Raw genomic sequence first — 19,810 nt, 5'->3', positions numbered from 1 at the left:
CCCCGCCGCACAGGGCGATGCAAATCCATCTCCGGGGAGTTTGGGATTAAACCGTCCGTCTTGTCGCTTTTTCCCTGATGGAAACCCCGATGTGCTCTGGGATCTTCTGGGCAGTCCCCATCCCAAACCTCCTCCCCATCCCGAACCTCCTCCCCATCCCGAACCTCCTCCCCATCTCAGGCCACCGGAGGTGTGGAGAGGAAGATGCTTCGGGGTCTGGTTTTCCTGCTCGTCCTTCTCTTGGTCCCTTGGGTTACGTTTTCTGCGGCTTCTGCTCGCGCAGCAGATTTTGGGGTCTGCAGCCTGCTTGCTTTTGGAGCGTCAGCTGAGGTGGTACCTGCTCATGCGCCACGAGCTGGTCTTTAAAGACCAGGCATGGGCAGAGACCAGTGCCCGGAGGAGCTCGCTCCAGCAGAAGATGGGGGTTTGCAGCTGATGTCTCTAACCCACGGACAAAGGGTCCATTGATAAGGTCATGTTCTCTGTAAGGTCACGTTGTGTTTTAAATAATACCCAAGGATGGGAGCCCGCTTTTCATCCCCGCCTCTCGAAGCACCTCCCAAGGGATGTCTTCTCTCCTGCGCAGCTGGGGAAACTGAGGCGCGAGGAGGGGAAGTGGCTCAGCAGCATCACCACCAGCGGGAGCGGAACCTGCTCCTTGGTGGCCTCATCTTCTTGGCCAACGGGCCTTTCTGTTGGCTCCCAAACCCACAGGATGCTTCTCTGGGGTGGGATCTCCTCCTCCACCACCTTGTATCCCCCACCTCTAGGTCCTTAGCTGAGTCTTGTTTAGAGGTGCTGTTGCATTTCCGTAGCCTTTATCAAATCCAGCCTCGTTCAAACCCAAAGATCTTCCTTGTGGTTGATGGGTCACCCTTAGCTACGTCCCTCCTACCTCCAGGTTGCTGGTATGGTCGTAGCAAACTCGGTTGCAACCAGCATTTGTCCAAAGGGATACCCCGAGAGGGAGCTGGAAGGACCTCCTGAGCCCTCCTGGTCCGTGCTGTGCCCCATGGTGATGGGGGCTTCATCTCCTCCCGTCCCAAAATGCCCTTTCCATCTATACCAAGCACAGGAGCTTGGCTTAATGAATTTATTTAAGGTGTGCTTAATGAGAGAGAACCGTGTTGTCTCCTGGGAGGGGGTGAGCGAACACCCTCATACCCCAACCAGAGGGAAACGGAGAGTCCCTTGAGGGGACTCTTAGGAGGCCTTAGGAGGCCCCTTCCACCCAAACTACCTTGAAATGCCACAGGAGGGCAATCTGTCCTCTGTCCAAAGCCTCCTTAGAAAGTCAGAGGAAGGAAATCCAACAGTCACCTGGCTCAAGTGAGTCGTGGGTGGGTGGGAACTGGGGAAAGGGGCATGTTGTTCATGGGGAATCTGCGTCTTGTACTCCTGCAAGCCACGAGAGCTATTTCTGAGACAATCCTTGGGTGTTGTCCAAGACCGAAATACCAGAAGATTTCTTTCAGTGTGTGTAAGGAGGAAACCCCTCCTCCCCCCGCCCCGTAATGTACTGCAGAGGTGGACCGCGGCATACGGCACGCACCGCAGCGCTGCAGGTCCCAGCGCTGCGGAGGGCTCTTCTCTCTCGTCATTTATGGCTTGTTTGGAGCTCCTCCACCCAAGGTTCACCCAACCAGCACGAGGTTCATTTTTAAGGCTGCGTGACTCCCTTGGACCTCGTCTGTGGCTCGGAGATTTTGGGGACTGACATAAACTACCGTGCTTTCTGCTCCTTGCTGCCAGGAAAAGGGAAAATAAAGGAGTTTTTGTGCGGGACTGCTGCACGCCATCGGTGCAAGCCGGGGCTGTAGCAGTAGAGGAGGGGGAAAATGGATAGAAAACGAGGAGCCCCATCCTGTAAATTAATTAAGGCACGTGGGGGGAAATTGCTGTTTCACTTCTAACTTTGCTAGAGCAATTTGTTGCTCTCCCTGTCTCTGCCTTTCTTTTTTTTTTTCGGTGCTGTAGGGTGTCCCATCAGCTCGCTGGGTGCCTCCCGAGAAGGTGGGGACCCCGGGGCTGCCTGCCAGCTCCACGTCCCAACCTCAGGTGCCCAGGGCTGTCCTTAGGGAGCGAGGTGGCTCAATGCGGGCGAGCCAAGCCCTTGAGCAGGCTCTCAGAAGAGCTCCTCCAAGAGCTGCACCCCCTCCTCTGTGGTCTGTCTTCTCTCTCACCACGGGGGGCAGAGCAGTCTTCTGGGGGGGGGAGATGGCAACTTCTCCTGGCCACGGGTGGGTGCGGAGGTGTGGGAGATGTTGAGCAAGGGGGAGCTGATGGGGATCTCGAGGGTGAGTTGTGCCATCACAGGACAACAGAGAGGCTGAAGATGACTCTGGAGGTCACAGAGTAGTGTCAGATTTGATGGTGGATGAAGCTGCCAGGCCTGTGCAGGACTCGCTCCAGTACCCTTCTTGCACTGGGGAGCCCCAAACTGGACACAGCATCCAGCTGTGGTCTTACAAGGGCAGAACAGAGAGGATCGTAGCAGCGCTCACCCCACTGGCTACGCTCCGGCCAAGACAGCCCAGCACAGGGGTGGCTTTCTCTGCTGCAAGGCCACACTGCTGGTTAACGTCCAACTTGACCACCAGAACCCCCGGTCCTTGCCTGCAGAGCTGCTCCCCAGCCGGGAGAGGCACAGCTGTCCCGTGTCCTGTCTCCCCACCAAGGTCACCGTTCTGCCTTTGCCTCTGTTGAACTTCATCGGGGTCCCACCAGCCCGTTCCTCCAGCCTGCTGAGGTTCTCCCAACACGGCAGCGCTGCACACACATCCCCCCCCGTCCCGCCTATCCACGGCCCCAGGCTTGGTCCCATCACCCTGATCATTAACGACACTCAACAGCCTTGGCCTCGGCCCTCATCCCTGAGGGATGCCACCACCCGCTGGCCTCTGCCAGAACGGGAACCCAGGGGTGACAGGGTGGCACCAGCTTCTCCGTGGGGGCCAGGACGGTGTTGGGGGTCACGAGACCCTACTTTTTGGGTGAATTTACACGCAGCATCCCCATTTCAACTGAGATAAGACCCATTTTGACATGGCGAGGGCTGAGGGATCTCTGTGTCTCCTGAGGCTGCGTTTCTGCTTTGCTTCGTTATTTCTGACCACAACTTGTCATGCCCTCTTAAACGCACGCTCGGCCAAGAGCTTTACAAGTGTCTGCTTTCTGCAAAGCGCCTCTCAAACACGAGGTGGAGGCCAGCAAGGCCACGAGCCACAGATGGTACCTGTGAGCCCACCAGCGGGCAGTTGGTGGGATGCAAATGGACAAAGTCATGGGAAAAATGCCCGGAAACGTGGCTCGTCACCCCCACCGTGGGTGAGCCACCAGGCTGAAGCATCACTGCAGGCTTCTGCCCAGCCCTGAGCATCTTCGGGTGCTTATAATCCATCTGACCCCCTTGATCAACGCAGAGTTATCCAACTCACGACCCCAAATGACATTCCCCACCGGTTTCAGGCGCGGAGAACGCCCTGCCATCCCGTCCGGAAGCTTCTGCTTTGGAAACCTGATGCAGGTTCGAATGTAGAGCCTGAGCCAAATTCCTCCAGGCACGTTTTTATCATCCCTTTTTCTTCCTGCTGGGGACAATGGTATTGCTCAGTGCCCTGCCCAGCCCTTTCCTCTACGCTCCCAGACAGAAATAGTTAACCGGGTTCACTACGAAATGAATGTCCTCGTTTCCTTTCCAGGGCTGGCAGCTCCCCGCTACCTCCCCCCTGCCCGTCTCTCTGCTCCAAGCCCTGGGGAGGAGCCGCTATCTAGTGACATGATGCAAGAGCAGACGATGCCCGCCTCTCTCGCTCTCTTTCTCTCTCTCACCCTGGCAATGTTTCGGTGACCCGGTGGCCTGTGCAAGCACTGCCAGGTCCCCCCGGGGCTTTCTGCAGCACTAGAGCGGCCCTTTGCTCTCCTCTTGTGATCGGTGGGATGCGAGCACCTCACGGCTCCGGGGAAGACGTGAGCCAGCGCTGGCTCTGGAGAGTTTCAAGTCAAAACAGATCAAGCGAATAAAAAGGGAGCGATGCTGGAGAAGAGGAGGGGAGGAGAGAGAGAAAAGATGACGCCACGGGCATTGCAAAGCAATCCCTCCTGTAGAAGGAACCTCATTTGATAGCGTGGCTTCTCCGGGGGTTGTGGTTGGGTTCCCCCAGGAAAGGGGAGGCCACTGGAGCCAGGACCCTGTGCTGAGCCCAGCACCCAGCCTCCACCAGCTGCCTACGGGGCACCCCAGGCTGGTTTCGGTCACCCCCAAGTAGGTGTTTAAGGTCATCCGAGATGCCACAACCCATTAGTTTTGCCGGGGCTGCGGGGAAGGCTGCTGGCTCGCGCGGTGCTCCAGCTGCCGGAGCGGCGATACGGTGGTTGGGAGGAGCCTTTCAGTGGGGCTTTGGGGCGTGCTTGGCTTGGCTTCGCAGGCGGTGGTCACTCTCAGGCTGCAAACTCCCCAGACAAAGCGTTTTTCATGCTGCAGGGCCAGGGGTAGATGGGTGAGAAAAGATCAGCCATAGCTTCAGCTCCTGGTCGAGTGGACCCAGAGGTTCGCACAGGACGGACATGGCGTTCGGTGGGGAATCATAGAATCATTAGGTTGGAAGAGACCTCTAAGGTCATCAAGCCCAGATCATCAAACGCCAGTTTGGTGGGGTATGAGACATCCCACTGCCCCAGCTTGGGCATGGAGACCTGCTCGGCATGCCCGTGTGAGGGGAGAGGTGAGGAGCTCCAGCAGGAGAAGCAAAGCTCTCCTGGACAACCCTGGGGTGGTGAGATGGACTGCGTGCCGCCGTGATTTTGGGACAGGGAGGGGATCTGGGGGGAGGACTGCTGTGCCTTCTTTATCCGCAGTGTGGGAGATGGCCCAGGGCTGATGCTGGCCATGCTGCAGCACTGCTAGTCTTTCAGGTGGGACCCAAGGAGACCAGAGCTGGGGCTGGTCCCTGCATGGGGGGCTGCTCCAGACCTCCCCCTTCTCGGCTCTCTGGGTTCCTGTAGGGTTTGATTGAGGCTGTTTCTACCTGGAGACTGGAGAAAGCTCCAGAGGCAACTGCAGGAGGTTTTGATCTCCTGCATCAGTCCTCAAGGTCAGCGTGAGCTGTGAGGGTCCGTGGGGCACTTCTGAAGCTGGTTTGCAGGATAACCTCACTCCTAGGTCTTAGAGCGGAGAGGGATGTCCTGGAAAATAGGAGAAGAGGGATGCAGCCAGGGCAGAACAGCAGCAGGGAAAAGCAGGCAGCTTTCTGCAAGAAATACTCTGTCTAACAGCAAACACGTGCGAGGTTTTGCACGCTGGCCAGGACACGTGTGGGTGTGGAGCTCATTTATTTAGTTCTCCGTGAGCAGAGCTCACCCGGAGATCCCGAGGTGGGAGGATGAGGAGGAAACTCTGCTCTGAGCAGCTGCTTTCTTGCAAGCTTTCGCCCTGCATTTCTCCCAGCTCTCGTGGCTGCAGAGCCTCCTGGCAGCCCACGGCACTTTTTTTAGCCATTTCAGAAAATTTTAATAGTTCTGGTAAGGGCAAACTCCGATGCATGATTTATAGGGAGTGTTTTTACAGTGTTTATGTTGGCAGGCTGTAGTTTATGTACGGTTTGAAATATCCACTGAAACCTCTTATCGCTGGAGCTTAAAAACAACAGAGCGCTGATGAAAGCCCTGTGCTAATTGCAGAAGGGTTGATTTAGGGCTCGGGCTGCCCAGCAGCCGTGCAAAATGCCTGGCTCCTGCCCGGCTCAGAGAGGTCGCTGCAGCCTGCAGTCCCCGTGGGGAAGGAGAGAGGACTTCACCCATCAGCGTGGGGGGGATCCATCCAGATTTAGCCATTCTGGCCAATGAAGGCCGTATCTGGCACCGAGAACACCAGACCGTGATCCCTGGGGCTCCCATCCGTGCTCACAGCCTCCCTGGCCTGGCAGAACAAGATGATCAGCAGATGCCAGAGGCATCAGCTTGGGAAACCTCCAAAACTGATTGCTTAAATGTGTTTTGTTTTTTTTTTTAATAACCCAAACCAGCTCACCCACTCACTCAGATATGGGGCGATAACTTGTACTGGTGTTAAAAAAAGCACCTCACTTCCATTCCCATCGCTCCTCTCATTGTGCCTTTGCTGGGATCTCAGTGGCACGACCCATGTTTCAGTAAAACCAGTGACTTGAGTGAGATCCCATCAACATTTGTGGGGTTTGGAGTAATCTCACCTCACAAGCGTCTCACAAAAAACACCCTCCTGCTCTTCTAACATTTTCCACTGAAGGGCAGGACTGCCCCTCGCCCCTTAGACCCATAGTCGAGGTCTGAGAGTATGAAACTTCTTCAGGTGCCAGCAACGGGTCATCTTGGAGCATAAGGAAGCATTTACCCATCTGCTGCAAGACACCTCCTTTCCTGGCCCTTCTGGTTGTGTCCACCTTTCCTCCTCCAGCACCACAGGGGAAGTGGGTGAGCAGTGGGGTGCAAGCAGCACCTTTGCATGGGATGGATATTTTTAAGGGTAGTTGAAAATGTAAAACTAGCAGGAGAGCGTTGCAGGAGGATAACACATCTTGGACAAGGGTGTGCTTCTGGTCTGCTGGTTCCTGAGAGCACGTAGTGGAATTTAGAGGAGCAGAGAGAAGAGCTGGAGACTGAGCTGTGTCCCAGACCAGCCCTTGGAGGTCGGGCAGATGTTGAGCTCAGCTCCAAGGAGGGTTGAACACCCGAGTCTAGGCAACTAAATCCCACCCAAGTGCCTTAAAAACAGTCTTGGAGGATACCACGAGAGATCTTTTCCTTTTGAGGAGAAGCCACCACGCTGCACGTGGTCCGGTCTCCACATCACCCCATAATTGCTCCATACCCCTGCAACCCTTTTCCTAGAAACAACTACTGGGACTGCCCTTCCAGGCAAAAGGACACTTTATTCCAGGTCAGTTGCTTGGGAAAGATCCTGACTTGCTTTAGGAATACAACTAGATGTATCCTACTAGATATATCCTACTAGGTGTATCCTACTAGGCATATCCTACTAGAAAGGGAGGGAGAGAAAGCCACGGGATTAGAGGCACAGCTACATGTCTCTAAATTGGATACACATACTAGAAAATTGAGCAAATTTGGTTGAAACTGGTTTAGTGGAGCAGGCAGCCTTCTATTTCAAGAGTTTTATGACATCTCTCAGTCTGTACTGCATGACACAGATTAAAAAAAAAAAAAAAAAAAAAAAAAGCCAAACCAAAACAAACACTTCTGCTACTGGCAGTAAAATTTTGGCTGGCATGCGTGAACCTCTATTAACCTGTGGCCCGTGCTAATGTGCTGGTACAGAGACAAGCCTTACAGTAGGAGAGTCCATCCTGCTGTTATTCCTTGTAACGGGAAGCTTCCAAAAAACCAAGCCAAACCAAATATTTGCAGCAAAGGCAGGGGCTGCCCGGAGGGAGCCGCGGCAGGCAGGAATGCTCCTGCCACCGGGCGGGAGGTGACATCACCCGGATTCCTTCGCTGAGGAATGCAGGATTTCTTCCCTGCCAGTAATGGCTTTTCGAAACCAGACCTGCCCAGGGAGGCACGTTTCACCCATCCCCTTCCATTGCACAGCAGAGGGGTTGAATGTCCCCCCTGTTCCCCTTCTCCTGAACGGCATTAATGGGCATGAAAAAGGATCAACTTGGTCATTCCCCAAACTGCAGGTAAAAGCACCCGAAATTCCATCAGCGGGAGCTGGACAGAAGTCTGGGCAGGGACTGGAGCTGGTGGGGGAGCGATGACTTCTCCTCGGGGCTGGCCTGGATGGGGCAGGTGATGGGTTGAGTGCGTGTGTGGAGTTCTCTGCTGATCTGAGAGCTGCAAGAGGAGGCCATGTGCAGTGCTCTGTGATGACCCCATTCCTTGGTCCTATGACCGGCCACCACATGTATTTTTGCATGCAGGACTTCAGAGTGATGTCTAAAGTGAGCTGGGGTCGATGGTCCTTATAGGTCCCTTCCAACTTGACATATTCGATGACCCTATGACTGGAATAGCTACGCTGACCTGCAGAGCACCCTGGCTAACCAGCCTACACCTTGCTTAGCCTGGTAGGGCTGACTCTTACCCAAAGCCCTGATTTCCCCTCCATGCAGCCCTTGGCTTCTCCGTTGGGTTGCGTATCCCCACGTCCCATCTCCTGTCCCTTGAGCTTATGCCCCTCCACCCCTGACTCTGCATTGGCTCCAACTTCAGCGAACACCACTGGAAATGAGTAACGGTCACTAACGTTCACATGTCATCGGCACTTCCACCAGCGTTGGCGACAGAAAAGGGGTCAGTTCCTGTGGGATGGAGACTGTTGCCGTCATTTCAATAGGTGGAACTAGGTGTAGTTCAGCTGCCCCCTTTATGAGTCCAACGGGGTGATTTAGTGGTTGGAAAAGGCCCGCAGTTTTTTCTCTTATTGCCTGAAAAAGGATGGCTGGCAGGAAACGAAAGTGTCGTTCTCCAAGGCAGGGGTGGTTTTGCTCCTGCACTGATTCTTTGATTTTCCACCAGGTTTTGGAAATTCTTGGCTATTACCACTGGATAATTAAACCAAAAGCAGAAAAGAAGGGCTCCAGCCAAAGGAGAAAACCCATTTGGTCAGCTGAAATTTTTGAAACAGGGATGGAGTGAGAACCTTTGAACGGACAGCAGCAGAGCACGGACTGTCTGGGGTCTGGATCTGCAGTCCTGAAGGTGGTGAGATGTGACATTAGGGGTGCCAGGAGAAGGCCTGCTCATTTTTGGAGCTAGCAACACAGATAAAACCAGTGGGAGGGTGGACGCAAAGGGGAGCCCAGGATCATGGCAGGGTGATGCAATGACATTTTGTCAAGGGTGCAGGCAGAAGAGACACATCTCAGAAGGAAGCAGTGATGTAGCTGGTTGGGGTCAAGTCCCACATGGGACAGGGTGGCAGTGCCATGGGAGAGACCCTCTGTGGGACCTCCTGGGCTTGGCTTGGATATTGTCTCCCACCAGGCAAGTCCCTTCCTTCGCCATGTCTTGGCTCCCCTCCATCACAGGGCTGTGTCCGGTGCTAGTGATCGGGACTCGTGGTTTACAGGACTCTTACTGCTTGAGAGAAGGCAAAACCATATCTCCCTTGTGCTGCTGCCTTTGGGAGAGGTGGGAATAGGGGTGTCCTGCTCATTTCTGCCTGGCGTCAGCCTGGAGACAGCAGACAGTTGGCTGAGCAGCACTGACGTGGGCTCCAGAGGGTTGAGGTGAAGGCTGCCAGGTTTTGAGGTCAATAGGGACCCAAGAAGCAGCCAGGGAAAAAGGCGACGATGGATGAAGATCTACTTTCAAACGACACAAGGAACCTCACAGGCTCCGTATTCAGCACGACTCAGTAGCTGTGTGCCACCAGTCGGCCGCAGGACTCTGCTCCTCTGGCTCCAGCTCCTCCTGGCCGCACACGTGGCCCACAGGGCTCTACCTTGTCCATCTGTGTGCAAACCGACCCATCTTACAGCAACGCTGACGAACATAATTTGGGGGTTTGGTTCACATCCCTTCAGTTGTTGCCTCTTAACCTTTCTCAGGAACACAGATGGTGGTGTGGTTTCTAATTTTTCTAATTTTCTGTTGCGGTTTCTGATTTTTTTCTGTCTGGAGGCTAAAGGGAGGATGACTTGGAGAGGAAAAGAAGGAAAGAACCAGAGATGGAAAGAGTGAATTTTCAAAAAGAGCCTCCCACAACTTCATCTTCTTTCTCCAGCTTCTGGTAATGGCCAGGTCATTGGTCGCAGCTCTGCTCCAGAAAATTTCCAGGGGGTTTCCTAGAATACTGAAATGTGGTGGGCTGGGTGCCCAGCCAGTGACCACCATCAGAGCCACAGCGAAGAGGACGGACCTCAGTTGACCAGCAGCAAACCTAGACGTGTCCCAATAGCTGCCTGTAGGTCAGAGACCCTGACTTGGCATTTCTAAGGGCTATTCATCACAAACTGAAGGAGGATCAGGGTTTTTTTTCCTCTTGCACCTTCTTTTTGCTGCACTTTCTATGCTGTTTACCTCTTTCAACTTAGCAATGTTCAACTTAGCAGAGGAGGCTGAACCAGCTCTGGGCTGGCAAACAGCATGGAAGAAAAGAAATGTGAGCACAAGACTGGGAAACTAGGAAGGGGCTTGGTGCATGTCACGGCGGGGGGGGATTTTAGAATTATGGCAGATTAAACTGTGACTGTAGCGTCCTCTGTGTCTCATCCTCAGCCTGACGGTGCAGCTTCCTGCATCTCTGCTTAGGAACCAGGCAAGTACCTGGTATGGGGGTGCTCGACCCCTCTGTGCAAGCCCCAGCGATGCTCTGGCAGCAGGAACCCACCACATCCCAGTGGGTGGTGGAGGGTTTGGTGTGAGCAGGGTAGCATGCACCTTCTCTAGCAAAACGTGTGTGCCTGGTGCCCTCTTGAGAAGATCTCCACCTTCAGGACCAGGCTGTCGTATAAGCAAAGAGAGAAAAACCTCATCCAGCTGCCCGCTTGTCTCAGGTCGTGGATCAGCCCCAAGCACTGGAGCATCGTTGGCTCAGACCCACAGCCCTGCCTTTCCGTGAACTGCAGAGGTTCCCCTGTGTAAAAGCCGTGGAAGGGCTGTCCACCTCCTCCTCCCGCATCTCCCCTGCCCCTTCCCCTTTCCGCCTCAACATGCTCATTCATGAAAAAATATCTGTGGGATGGACGTGGGGAGAGGAATTAACGTTGGCGCGTTGTTTCCCGCGCGTTGGCCAAAGGAGGTTGTAGGTTCAGAGTTTTTATCTTTGTTTTCACAGCTGGATTCGATATTTCCCTTTCTTCCCTCCAGCTTTTTATTGCTGCTCGCTCCCCGGAGCAACCTGTTGCAAAGCAGCGTGCGCACTCGTGTCGGAGCACAACCGGCTGCTGGCTTCCCGAGGGGCAGCGAGCATGGTTGTCCACCTCGGGACCGACAACCTGCACAGCCTCGTGTCTCCATTGAGGATTGAGGTCAAAAGAGATTCTGCTCTCCTTCTGCGGGGGTCATGCAGTGGGTTCTGTGTCCGGGAGGGCAATGCTGCAGCAAGGAAGGTGCCATCCCATGGTGGTCCTCTGAGAGCACCTGGCTGCAGCTCAGCTCTCCTGGCTCCTTCCCACCCAGCACCACGTGGGGTGAAGGCAGCTTGGTAGCAGGGACCAGCTTGGTCCATCCTTTGGTAGGAGGGGGCAGGCAGCAAGGTTTGGAGGGGGGGGGCGGTCTGCCTTAGCCCTGTACATGGGGCACGATGAGACTATGGCAAATCTTCAGGCCCACGGTCCCAACCTGGGGACATCAGGGGTTGGGGGGTGCTGTAGGGTTCAGTGGAGGTGGTGTGCGGTTTGATGGCGGTGGTGCAGGGCTTGGTCACGCTGGTATGAGGTTTGGTGGAGGTTGTGTAGGGTTTGATGGGTCGGTGTACTGTTTAGTGGTGATGGTGTAGGGTTTGGTGGTGCTGCTGTAAGGTTGGGTGCTGGTGTAAGTTTCGGTGACGCTGGTGTGAGGTTTGGTGGTGCTGGTGTGAGGTTTGGTGGTGTTGGTGTGAGGTTTGGTGGTGCTGTGTAAGGTTTGGTGATGCTGTGTAACGTTTGGTGACACTGGTGTGAGGTTTGGTGGTGCTGTGTAGGGTTTGGTGATGCTGGTGTAGGTTTTGGGCAACTGGATGCTCAGCACGGCAGACAGGCAGGGGTGGGCTCCCACCCAGCGTGGTGGAGGGGTTGGAGAAGGTGCTGCCAGCACCCCATTGGATGTCCAAGGGCTTGTCCCACTAGTGCTGCCAATCTCAGAGTCAACCTTTGCTTCGAGCATCAGCATAGCCCAGGGCCAGACGGCACTGGCTCCATTCCCACTTGGATGCCAGCCTGAGGGCACCTTCTCCACCCCACTGTCTACCTCTGGAGGGGAAGGGGGGACACTGACCCAACACCCCTCCAGTCCTGCGAGCTTTGGGGACGAAAGGACACGTGGTCTCCCTTCTTGGCACGGGGGACCCAGTGGCGTCCAGATGTGAGGCACGAGCTGCTGACCTCTCCGGCGTCAGCGGGTGGGGGCCCACCTATGTAAACACGTCCAGGAAGGCTCCCATCCCTTTCCCACCCTGCACTCGCCTTCGGATCAGACCGGCCAGCCTTCGCCGATGCTCCCGTCCCCAGAGCTCCTGGGGAAGGTACTGTACCGCTGGCCCAGCACTGGGCACTCCTCTGGGCATTTCTCTCTCATCCTCCTCTTTTCTGCATGTTAACATGACTGTATAGCTATCTCTGTGTATCGTTACCTAAGTGGTTCTTTAAATATTTACTGGTGATACTGGTGGAACAATAAATCTCGGTGAGCAGAGTAGAAACCTGCCCTGGTCATGCTGGGAACCTGGCCAGAAGGATAGGAAAGCACTTGTAGTAATAACATTTCCTCTTTTTTCCTTTATTTTCTTTTTTGTCTGTTATCTAAGAACAGTTGGCAAGAGCATGTCCAACGCGTTTGTTTCCTCATTTGTCACGTTTGAGTCTCTCTTCCCTTTTAATTATGTTTAGATCTTATTAGTAATGGAAAGGTGGGCCATTAAGTTGCATCCAAGTGTCTGGTATTTTCGTTTTGGCATTTGCTTTCTTGTCTTCAATACCCTTGTATAGTTGACGTTGGATTTTTTTACCATGAGGAGGGGTCTGGTGTCCAGGCAGCCAGGGCTGAGCTCAGGAGGATGTTTTAGTGATTTGAGGTGGCAGGTCTGCAGCACCAGGTTTATTTGGGGAGGGAGTGGGGGGTTTATATGTTGCAGGGAAGTGTTCGGCAGCTGTCCCCAGCCCTTTTCCCCGTTTGCACAACCCTTGGGTCATTCAGTGGCCTCACTGTTATGGCTCTAGCTGATCTGGCAAGTCAGAGGGTCCTCCAAAGCCAAGAGATACTGAAATAGATGCTCCAGCGATGACTGTAGGTCATCTTCAGAGAGGTTTGTTGTCTTAGACGTCCTGGTTCAGATAAGGTTTTGTCTTATCTTACAAGTCCTGCTCCCTGAGCATCATCTCAGCTCCTGCAAGCCGGCCACTTGCTGAGGTGCTGGATGTTGGGTTTAGAAGACCAGCATTATGTTGTTCTTGGTAGAGCAGAGTGCAGGGAGGGACTCGGCACCCTGAGCAGATGCCATACCAATGCAAAAAGGACCTTAAATCTGCTCACAAGCGTAGCAGCTCTTCCAAATCATCCACACGTGGTCTTTAACCACACGGTTGTTTAAAGCAGTAAAGCATGAGTTCTGCCCCAAGGGCAGTGTAGGACAGGGCAGTCGCTCAGTGGTCGTGGTGTACGGCCAAGGCTGTACGAGGGAGCATCGTGAGAACCAGGTAGAGCTCCTGCACCAATTTGTGGGGCACTTGCTCACTGCAAGCTCCTGTCCTTGTGAGGGTTGAGACATGGCTCCTCTAACCTGCACTTTGGTTACAGCTATTTTTGGTGTGGTGTAGAAATGAAGATAACTTTGGACCCAGTTCTCATGCTGGGCTTCTCCTGTACTCAGGGGTGAAAGAAGCCTCTGCAAAATCCCCAATCTAAAGCCTTCTTCCTCATTGCACTGTGGTTTGGGCAGGTGGATGTCAGCCCAGGATCAAGGTCAGACCTGTAGAGCTGAGTCTTCACTTTTTGGCAAATGGGGCCATGGTTTGTGGTGGTCACACTGTTCTTTACCAAGAGCAAAAGCACCCTTTGGCCAGAGTCAAGGGCAGTGGCAGGGTCTCCCTGGGTTGCACCAACCCGTAAATCCTGGTGGGAGAGTCCATCCTGAGGGTTGCTATGTGTAATGGGGCTGGTTGAACATCACCGTCCTGGCCAAGCGTGTACAGGTCGTCCTGCCTGTCCCCACGTCTGACAGATGAGGTGTGTGATGACCGAGGTGACTGCAAAGCATTTTCCACAGGAAAACAAAAAACTATGTGGATTTGCAGGTTTTTGCAAGAGGGGTTTGGTGGGGAAAGCTGGAGGAGGTGTTGAGCACGTCTTGCTTGGCTTGTGTGGCTCCACCGAAGATGCAACCGCTCCACCTTCACTTGGTGGGGTCGCTGTCTTTACCCTCAAGCTGTGTCTAAGATGTTCGTCCCTATGCAGAGTTGCTGGCTGCTCCCATCCCCTTCCCTCTCCCCCCACGGACACTCAATATGGTTTTCACGCAGCCCAAAAGCAGGGGAAAACGTTCCTCTCGGCCACTCGGCGTGAGCCAGGGACCTCACCCAGCGGCTCTTGAATGGAGCCCAGAAACCTTGGCTGAGCTTCCAACCCCTTTTCCTGCTCCCCTCGCTCCTCCTCCCTTTTCCTGGGGCTCTTCCAAGCTCCCTCCAAATACACCATCGCTGTCCGTCCACAGGTGTTAGGGAAAGAGAAAAAAACCACACGAACCCCACACCTTTCTGGAGCAGCCAAAAATGTGGCCGCTTGCCTTTTTTTCCAGCGTTCCCTAATCTTTCCCATGCACCCTGACCTTTTATCCTCTGCCCCTGCCTGCATTAACCCTCCGCTGCTCGGGGAACTGCAGATGGAGGAGCGGCAGGAGGAGGCAACGTGCCGTGAAATTTTGCGTGGCCGTTTTCGCCAGGGGATGGGTTTCCTCTGATTTTTATTGAAAAAAAAAAAAAAAGATATTATTTCACTCTTTTGTACAAGTTGAGGAAGGTCTAGAGCAAGGCAAGCCTGGCTTGGCTTCACAGGGCTGTGCTGCTCGCCAGCCAGGGCTGGCAACGCCGGCTGGAAAGTTTATTGTTTCCTGTTATGAGCTCGGGGAGCGGCGATGGGTTTGGAGGAGAGACGCGGGTAGCACTAACGCCGGGTACGACCCCAGCGGGTGCGGTTGGAGATGGCCTTTTATTCCCATTGCTGCTCCAGCTACTTCAGGAAAGGGAAGCAAATAGAGAAAGGAATAATTGTTCGATCTGACCTCTGGCTATTGAGGCAGATGCTTTCTTTGGAGCGGGAACAGACACAAGGTAAAAAAAAATGCTATAAAGGGCTTTGCTGAGCCACCTCCCTGGGGCTCTCCGCGAGTCCCTTCTTGCCACCTTTTGGTACGTTGGCCCGTGTTATCTTGCCGGCCTTGAAAACTTCAGCAGAAAGGTTCCCGTCAGAAAAAATAGGCGGTTTTGTCAACACTGAAATTTATCTTAAGAATGTGTCCATCACAGCGAAATTTTCAGCTGGGAAGGGCTGGAATAAATCGCTTCTGCTCTCTCCAGCCCGGGTTTAAATGCTTCCTCTGGGTTTTGTACTTTGGAATTTAAACTGATTGTTATTTAACTGTGTCAGATTATTATTTTTGTCATTTTCAAAGTGAAGTGCTTTTACATTTCCGTGGTCATCAGTCAGTGCTATCCAAAGGAAACATTTCAGTGTTTTTCAGCAGAAATTTTATTCATTCTGCTAACAGCATTGACTTTTTTGTTCCAGTCATCAACCAGTGCAAACTGAACAGAAATTCCATTTTCTGACCTATCTTCTGGGCTAACTGCAGCACAACCCTGGTCCAAATTTCATGGCAATTCAAAGCCAGAGTTTATATTTTCAGAGCACATGAAAGCAAGCAGCCTTCACCTCATCTTCAAACATCCTTACATTATGAAGCCAAGATCCCCACGGGCTTTGGAAATATGCATGAGACCAGATTTTCTCCATTTGGTCCTTGCAAGAGCCAGAGACCAACTGCAACGTCGTGATCCAGACCGAAACCTTTGTGGGTTCATCCAACAAGCAGAGCTGGGGGGCAGAAAAAAAATCAACCTGATGATGAATAAGTCGAGGCCTTGTCTCTCTGTCATTCAAATGACACATTTGTGCTGGGCTTGTCATCACCATTGTCCTGAAAATTCCACACAGAGGTTTGCGATGAAGCAAATTATAGCAACAGACCCTGGCCCAGCTTCTTCTGCCGCCTGTAAATTTTCTTAAAAAGAGTTAACGTTTTGGCTGGGTTCTAAAGATGCGAGCCCTGATTAGTCCCAAATCTTGGAGAATATCCAAAGCTCTGGGTGAAGGAGGGAAGTTTGCACAACTGAGGGTTTTTTTTTTTTTGCATTAAGCTAGGGAGCATGGTGGGACTAAAAGGGAGCCTGGTGGCCCTTGGCCAGGGTGGTTGAGTTGAGCAGCACTGCGGCCATCCCCACCCGCTCCCTCCTGTCTCTGCATCGCAGCTCCTGGATGGGTCCTCCGGACATCCACAGTTGGCCCTGATACCATCAGCCATAAACGGGGGTTGTTGGTTCAGTTACTGTTTCATGAGCAAATGGGCCGTTTCTGATGGAACAGGAGCTGTCCCAAGGCATGGTCCTTCCACCCATAAACACAAGTCCTACCCCAGTACGTTGCTTCTGCCCTTGCTGGAGGGTGCTGGCCTGTCCCAAAGCACCTTAGCACAGGAGACATGACTCTGTGTCCCAGCAGAAGTCCCCAGCCCAGCCAGCGTGTCACCGGGGCAATGACACAACTCGGGTCTTTGGGTTGGTGAAGGCTCTGGAGACTCCAGGCATGAAAAAGGAGCTCCGGTGGGTGCTGATGGCCTCTTTCCCATCGGGAAATGGAAGGCAGCCTTGAAGATGCCCCGGTGAGATACATGCCTGGACCTCTCTGCAGCACTTGCTTTACCTGGTCTTATCCACCAGGCATGTCCCTGGGGACAAGCCATTAGAAATTTCAAAGTTGCCAAAGCTGAGTCGAACCAAACTTGTCAAAAATGAGCCTGGGTCCTCTTCCAAACCCATCAACCCCCCCCCACCACCACCACCACCCCTGTGGGCTTGGGGACCAGCAGCTCTGCAAACAGCAAGGAACAACAGCAGGACGAGGAGGGGCCGAGGAAAAGAGGATGCATTGAGAAAGGAGGTTGCCACTCCCTGAAGCACATCTTTATGTCTGGGGGAAAAAAAAAATCTCTGGTTAAAGCCATTTCCAGGCCTGTGGTGCTCTGCTGAAGGCACAGGGCTGCAAGTAACAGTCCAGCCACGCCAGAGACACGGATGAAATGAAAACCTGCCTCTTTTTCTGTGTAGCTGCAATGTTTTGAAGTGCCGCCCTCGCTTGCAAAGATAAGACCTCAGCGTGCCTTCCTGTGACTCGTATCGTTCACTGGCAAAGCTGTAACCCCTCCCCAGATCCCTTTTTCTCTCTAACTGCCACCACATTACTGAATAATAAGAATAATAACAAAATTCAGCAGTTCTGCAGTGGACTTTAGAATTATGCAAAAGGAGGAGAATATTTTCCAAGTCTAATATTTCCTTTTAGGCAGCGCTTTTGCCAGCCTTTCCATCACAAACTGCTTTCAAAGCAGACGGCACCCACAGCCACCAAGGGTGAAGATGTGTCCCACATCCCACACCCGACGGTCAGAGAGAAAAGGTTAGTGAAGTTAGCCGAGGAAGAAAAGATACGAGTTAAAACCGCTGCTTCAGTCTTTGCCCTCACTTGTGGTATTCAAAAGTTTTTCCTTCTCAGACACGAAACTCTGTAGTCCCCTAAGCCCAAATCCAACAATTTCCAATAAGGTAAAAAATTGATATTTGTCATTTGTTTCAATTTTGGGATATTTCTCTCCACATGGCGATGTTGCTTCCCGGGTCTTGTTTCAAAACACGGGTTTGCCATTTGAACAAAGATGCGTATCTTCATTCCATTTAGTTTTAAAACAGATCGAATGAAAACCCAAAAGGTGAAAATTAGAGAAGAAAACAAACTCTCAGTGCGATACAGCACAGAGCTTCATAGATTTGAGGCCAGAGCAGATAATTATGGGTGCTACTCATCACTGACATCATAGCAGGGAGATGTTACACCAGATCTCATTATCATTAGAGATAGGAAGGGAGTGAAAAGGTGCCTGTTACTGTTTTAGCCTGTGCATTCATTCATGGCTGAAAAGCTCTGTTTGCTCGCCAGTGTCTTCCTTGGGAAGAAGTAAACACAAACCATTTATCACTGTGTGCATACTCCTGCCATCCTCTGGTATTAGTAAAGGGTTTGGCTTTCACATAAGCTGTGAAAATCCAGCTAAAGCGTGCAGGAGAAATTGCACGGGTCTGGCTCTGCCTCCAGCCCTCTGCCTCCTTCCCTGGGTGATGGTTTGGCCCAAGGGTGATGGTTGGGTGATGGGAACCACTCGATCCCTGCCAGTGCGATGGCTGGACCTGCTGGGCAGGAGGCTGGAGCAGGAGCAGATGTTGCTTGGCTTGCCTGAAGCATGGATGCCTCAAAAAAACTGCACCAGCTGAGATTGCTGTGTGTATAAATAACCCGCGGAGTTAGAAAGCAAAGGGCCTGGAAAGGCTGCATGACCCACGGGACAGGGACTGTGCTGAGCTGCCTTTTATCTCTAAGTTGCTGCCCTGCAGTCCTGCAGAGCCTGGAAGTTGTTCTCAGCTAGTTATTTTTAAAGAACTAATAATACTTCTCCGCAGCTCCGTCCTGCATCGGCTGGTGCAGGTGCAAGATTCAACAACAGTTCTTTGATGGGAATGAGTTCTTGGTGGCCATCCCTCGGGTCTGGCGGGTCTCATGGGGACTTGTCTTTTAGAAGTAGATAGGATGAGATGTGCTGGAAGCTGCAGGGTCCCCACTTGGGGGGGGGATGCACCCAAGGACCATGCGGTGGAGGTGACCACGAGGTTGACCCACCGCCTTGTCTCCAGACCTGAAGGACCAGGCGGGCAAGAAGGTCACTACCCTGGCGTGCTGGAGGCCAAACCCAACCCCAGGAACACACAGGGGTAACGTGGCCTCGGCTTACTGCACATTTTCGCCTCCCTCAGAAGGGTCCTGGTAGGAGATCTCCAGGGAGGCTGGGGCATCGCTGGAGGAGCTCTCCAGCCCTGGTGCTCTCCTCTGCAACCAGTTCCCCATCTCCCTGTGTCCTTTGAGAGCGCAGCTTTGTCGGTGTGCTATGTGCTTAAGTCGAAGCCTGCAGCCAGGGTCGTGACAATTCAACTTCTTTAGAAGCCTATTCCCCCAGAATACCTCCCAAAACCCACTTTCCCTAGTGTGGCATATTCCCCCAAGGGTGTGTTCATCCCTTCACCTAACTTAGCTGATTGGGCTTTTCCACTTGCTTAGCATAGATGGCTATTTCTGAACAGCAAATTAACTTATCACCGTGTGTGAGTAATTAGTTTATAACATAAAACCTTCAGGAAAGTTACTGCAATGTGTCCACAAACGCTATATACACTGAAGACCCCATTAGCTGTTATGGGGTCACGTCACATAGCCGAGGTCAGGTGTCAGCAGAGGCTCGCATGCTCTTGGGCTCTGGCAGAGCAGCTTTCAGCAGTACAGCCGAAGCATTTGCCAGCATGGAGTGGTGCAGGAGATGCTGCTGCTTGCAAAAGTGTCTGCATGAGATGCTCCAGAGAGCGGGAATTGCCCCTCCGCATCACTTTGGGCTCTTTGGGAAAGCAAAGGTCTGACAGCAAAGTGAATATCCTGCTTTGTCAGGACCAGGGATGAAAGTTTCTGATAAGCCATATGGCTTCAAATGTCTCCGTTGATCAAAAGGTACATCTTCCCATGCTTTCTGCTCTCAAAGGCTGGGTCTGATCCTTTTTGTGACTTCTTGGCCGCTGCTGTTGCTTCCTTCTCTTCCTCACTGGCTCTTGGCTATACTTCTGCCTTGACTCTGCATTTCCATCTCAGCAGATACCTGGAGCCCTGGTCCTGCTGGCGTGGCAAGGACAAGGCTCTCCAGGGATGGAGCAAGGATGAGAGGCAATCCTTGGACAATCAGGAGAGAGAATTTCTTCTCCACTTGCCTTAGGCTTTATGTACATTCCTATACTACTTCTTATTTCAA

The sequence above is a fragment of the Leptosomus discolor genome, chromosome 6 (assembly GCF_034619465.1).
Source record: "Leptosomus discolor isolate bLepDis1 chromosome 6, bLepDis1.hap2, whole genome shotgun sequence".
Lineage (NCBI taxonomy): Eukaryota > Metazoa > Chordata > Aves > Leptosomiformes > Leptosomidae > Leptosomus > Leptosomus discolor.
This window is presented reverse-complemented; position numbering follows the sequence as displayed.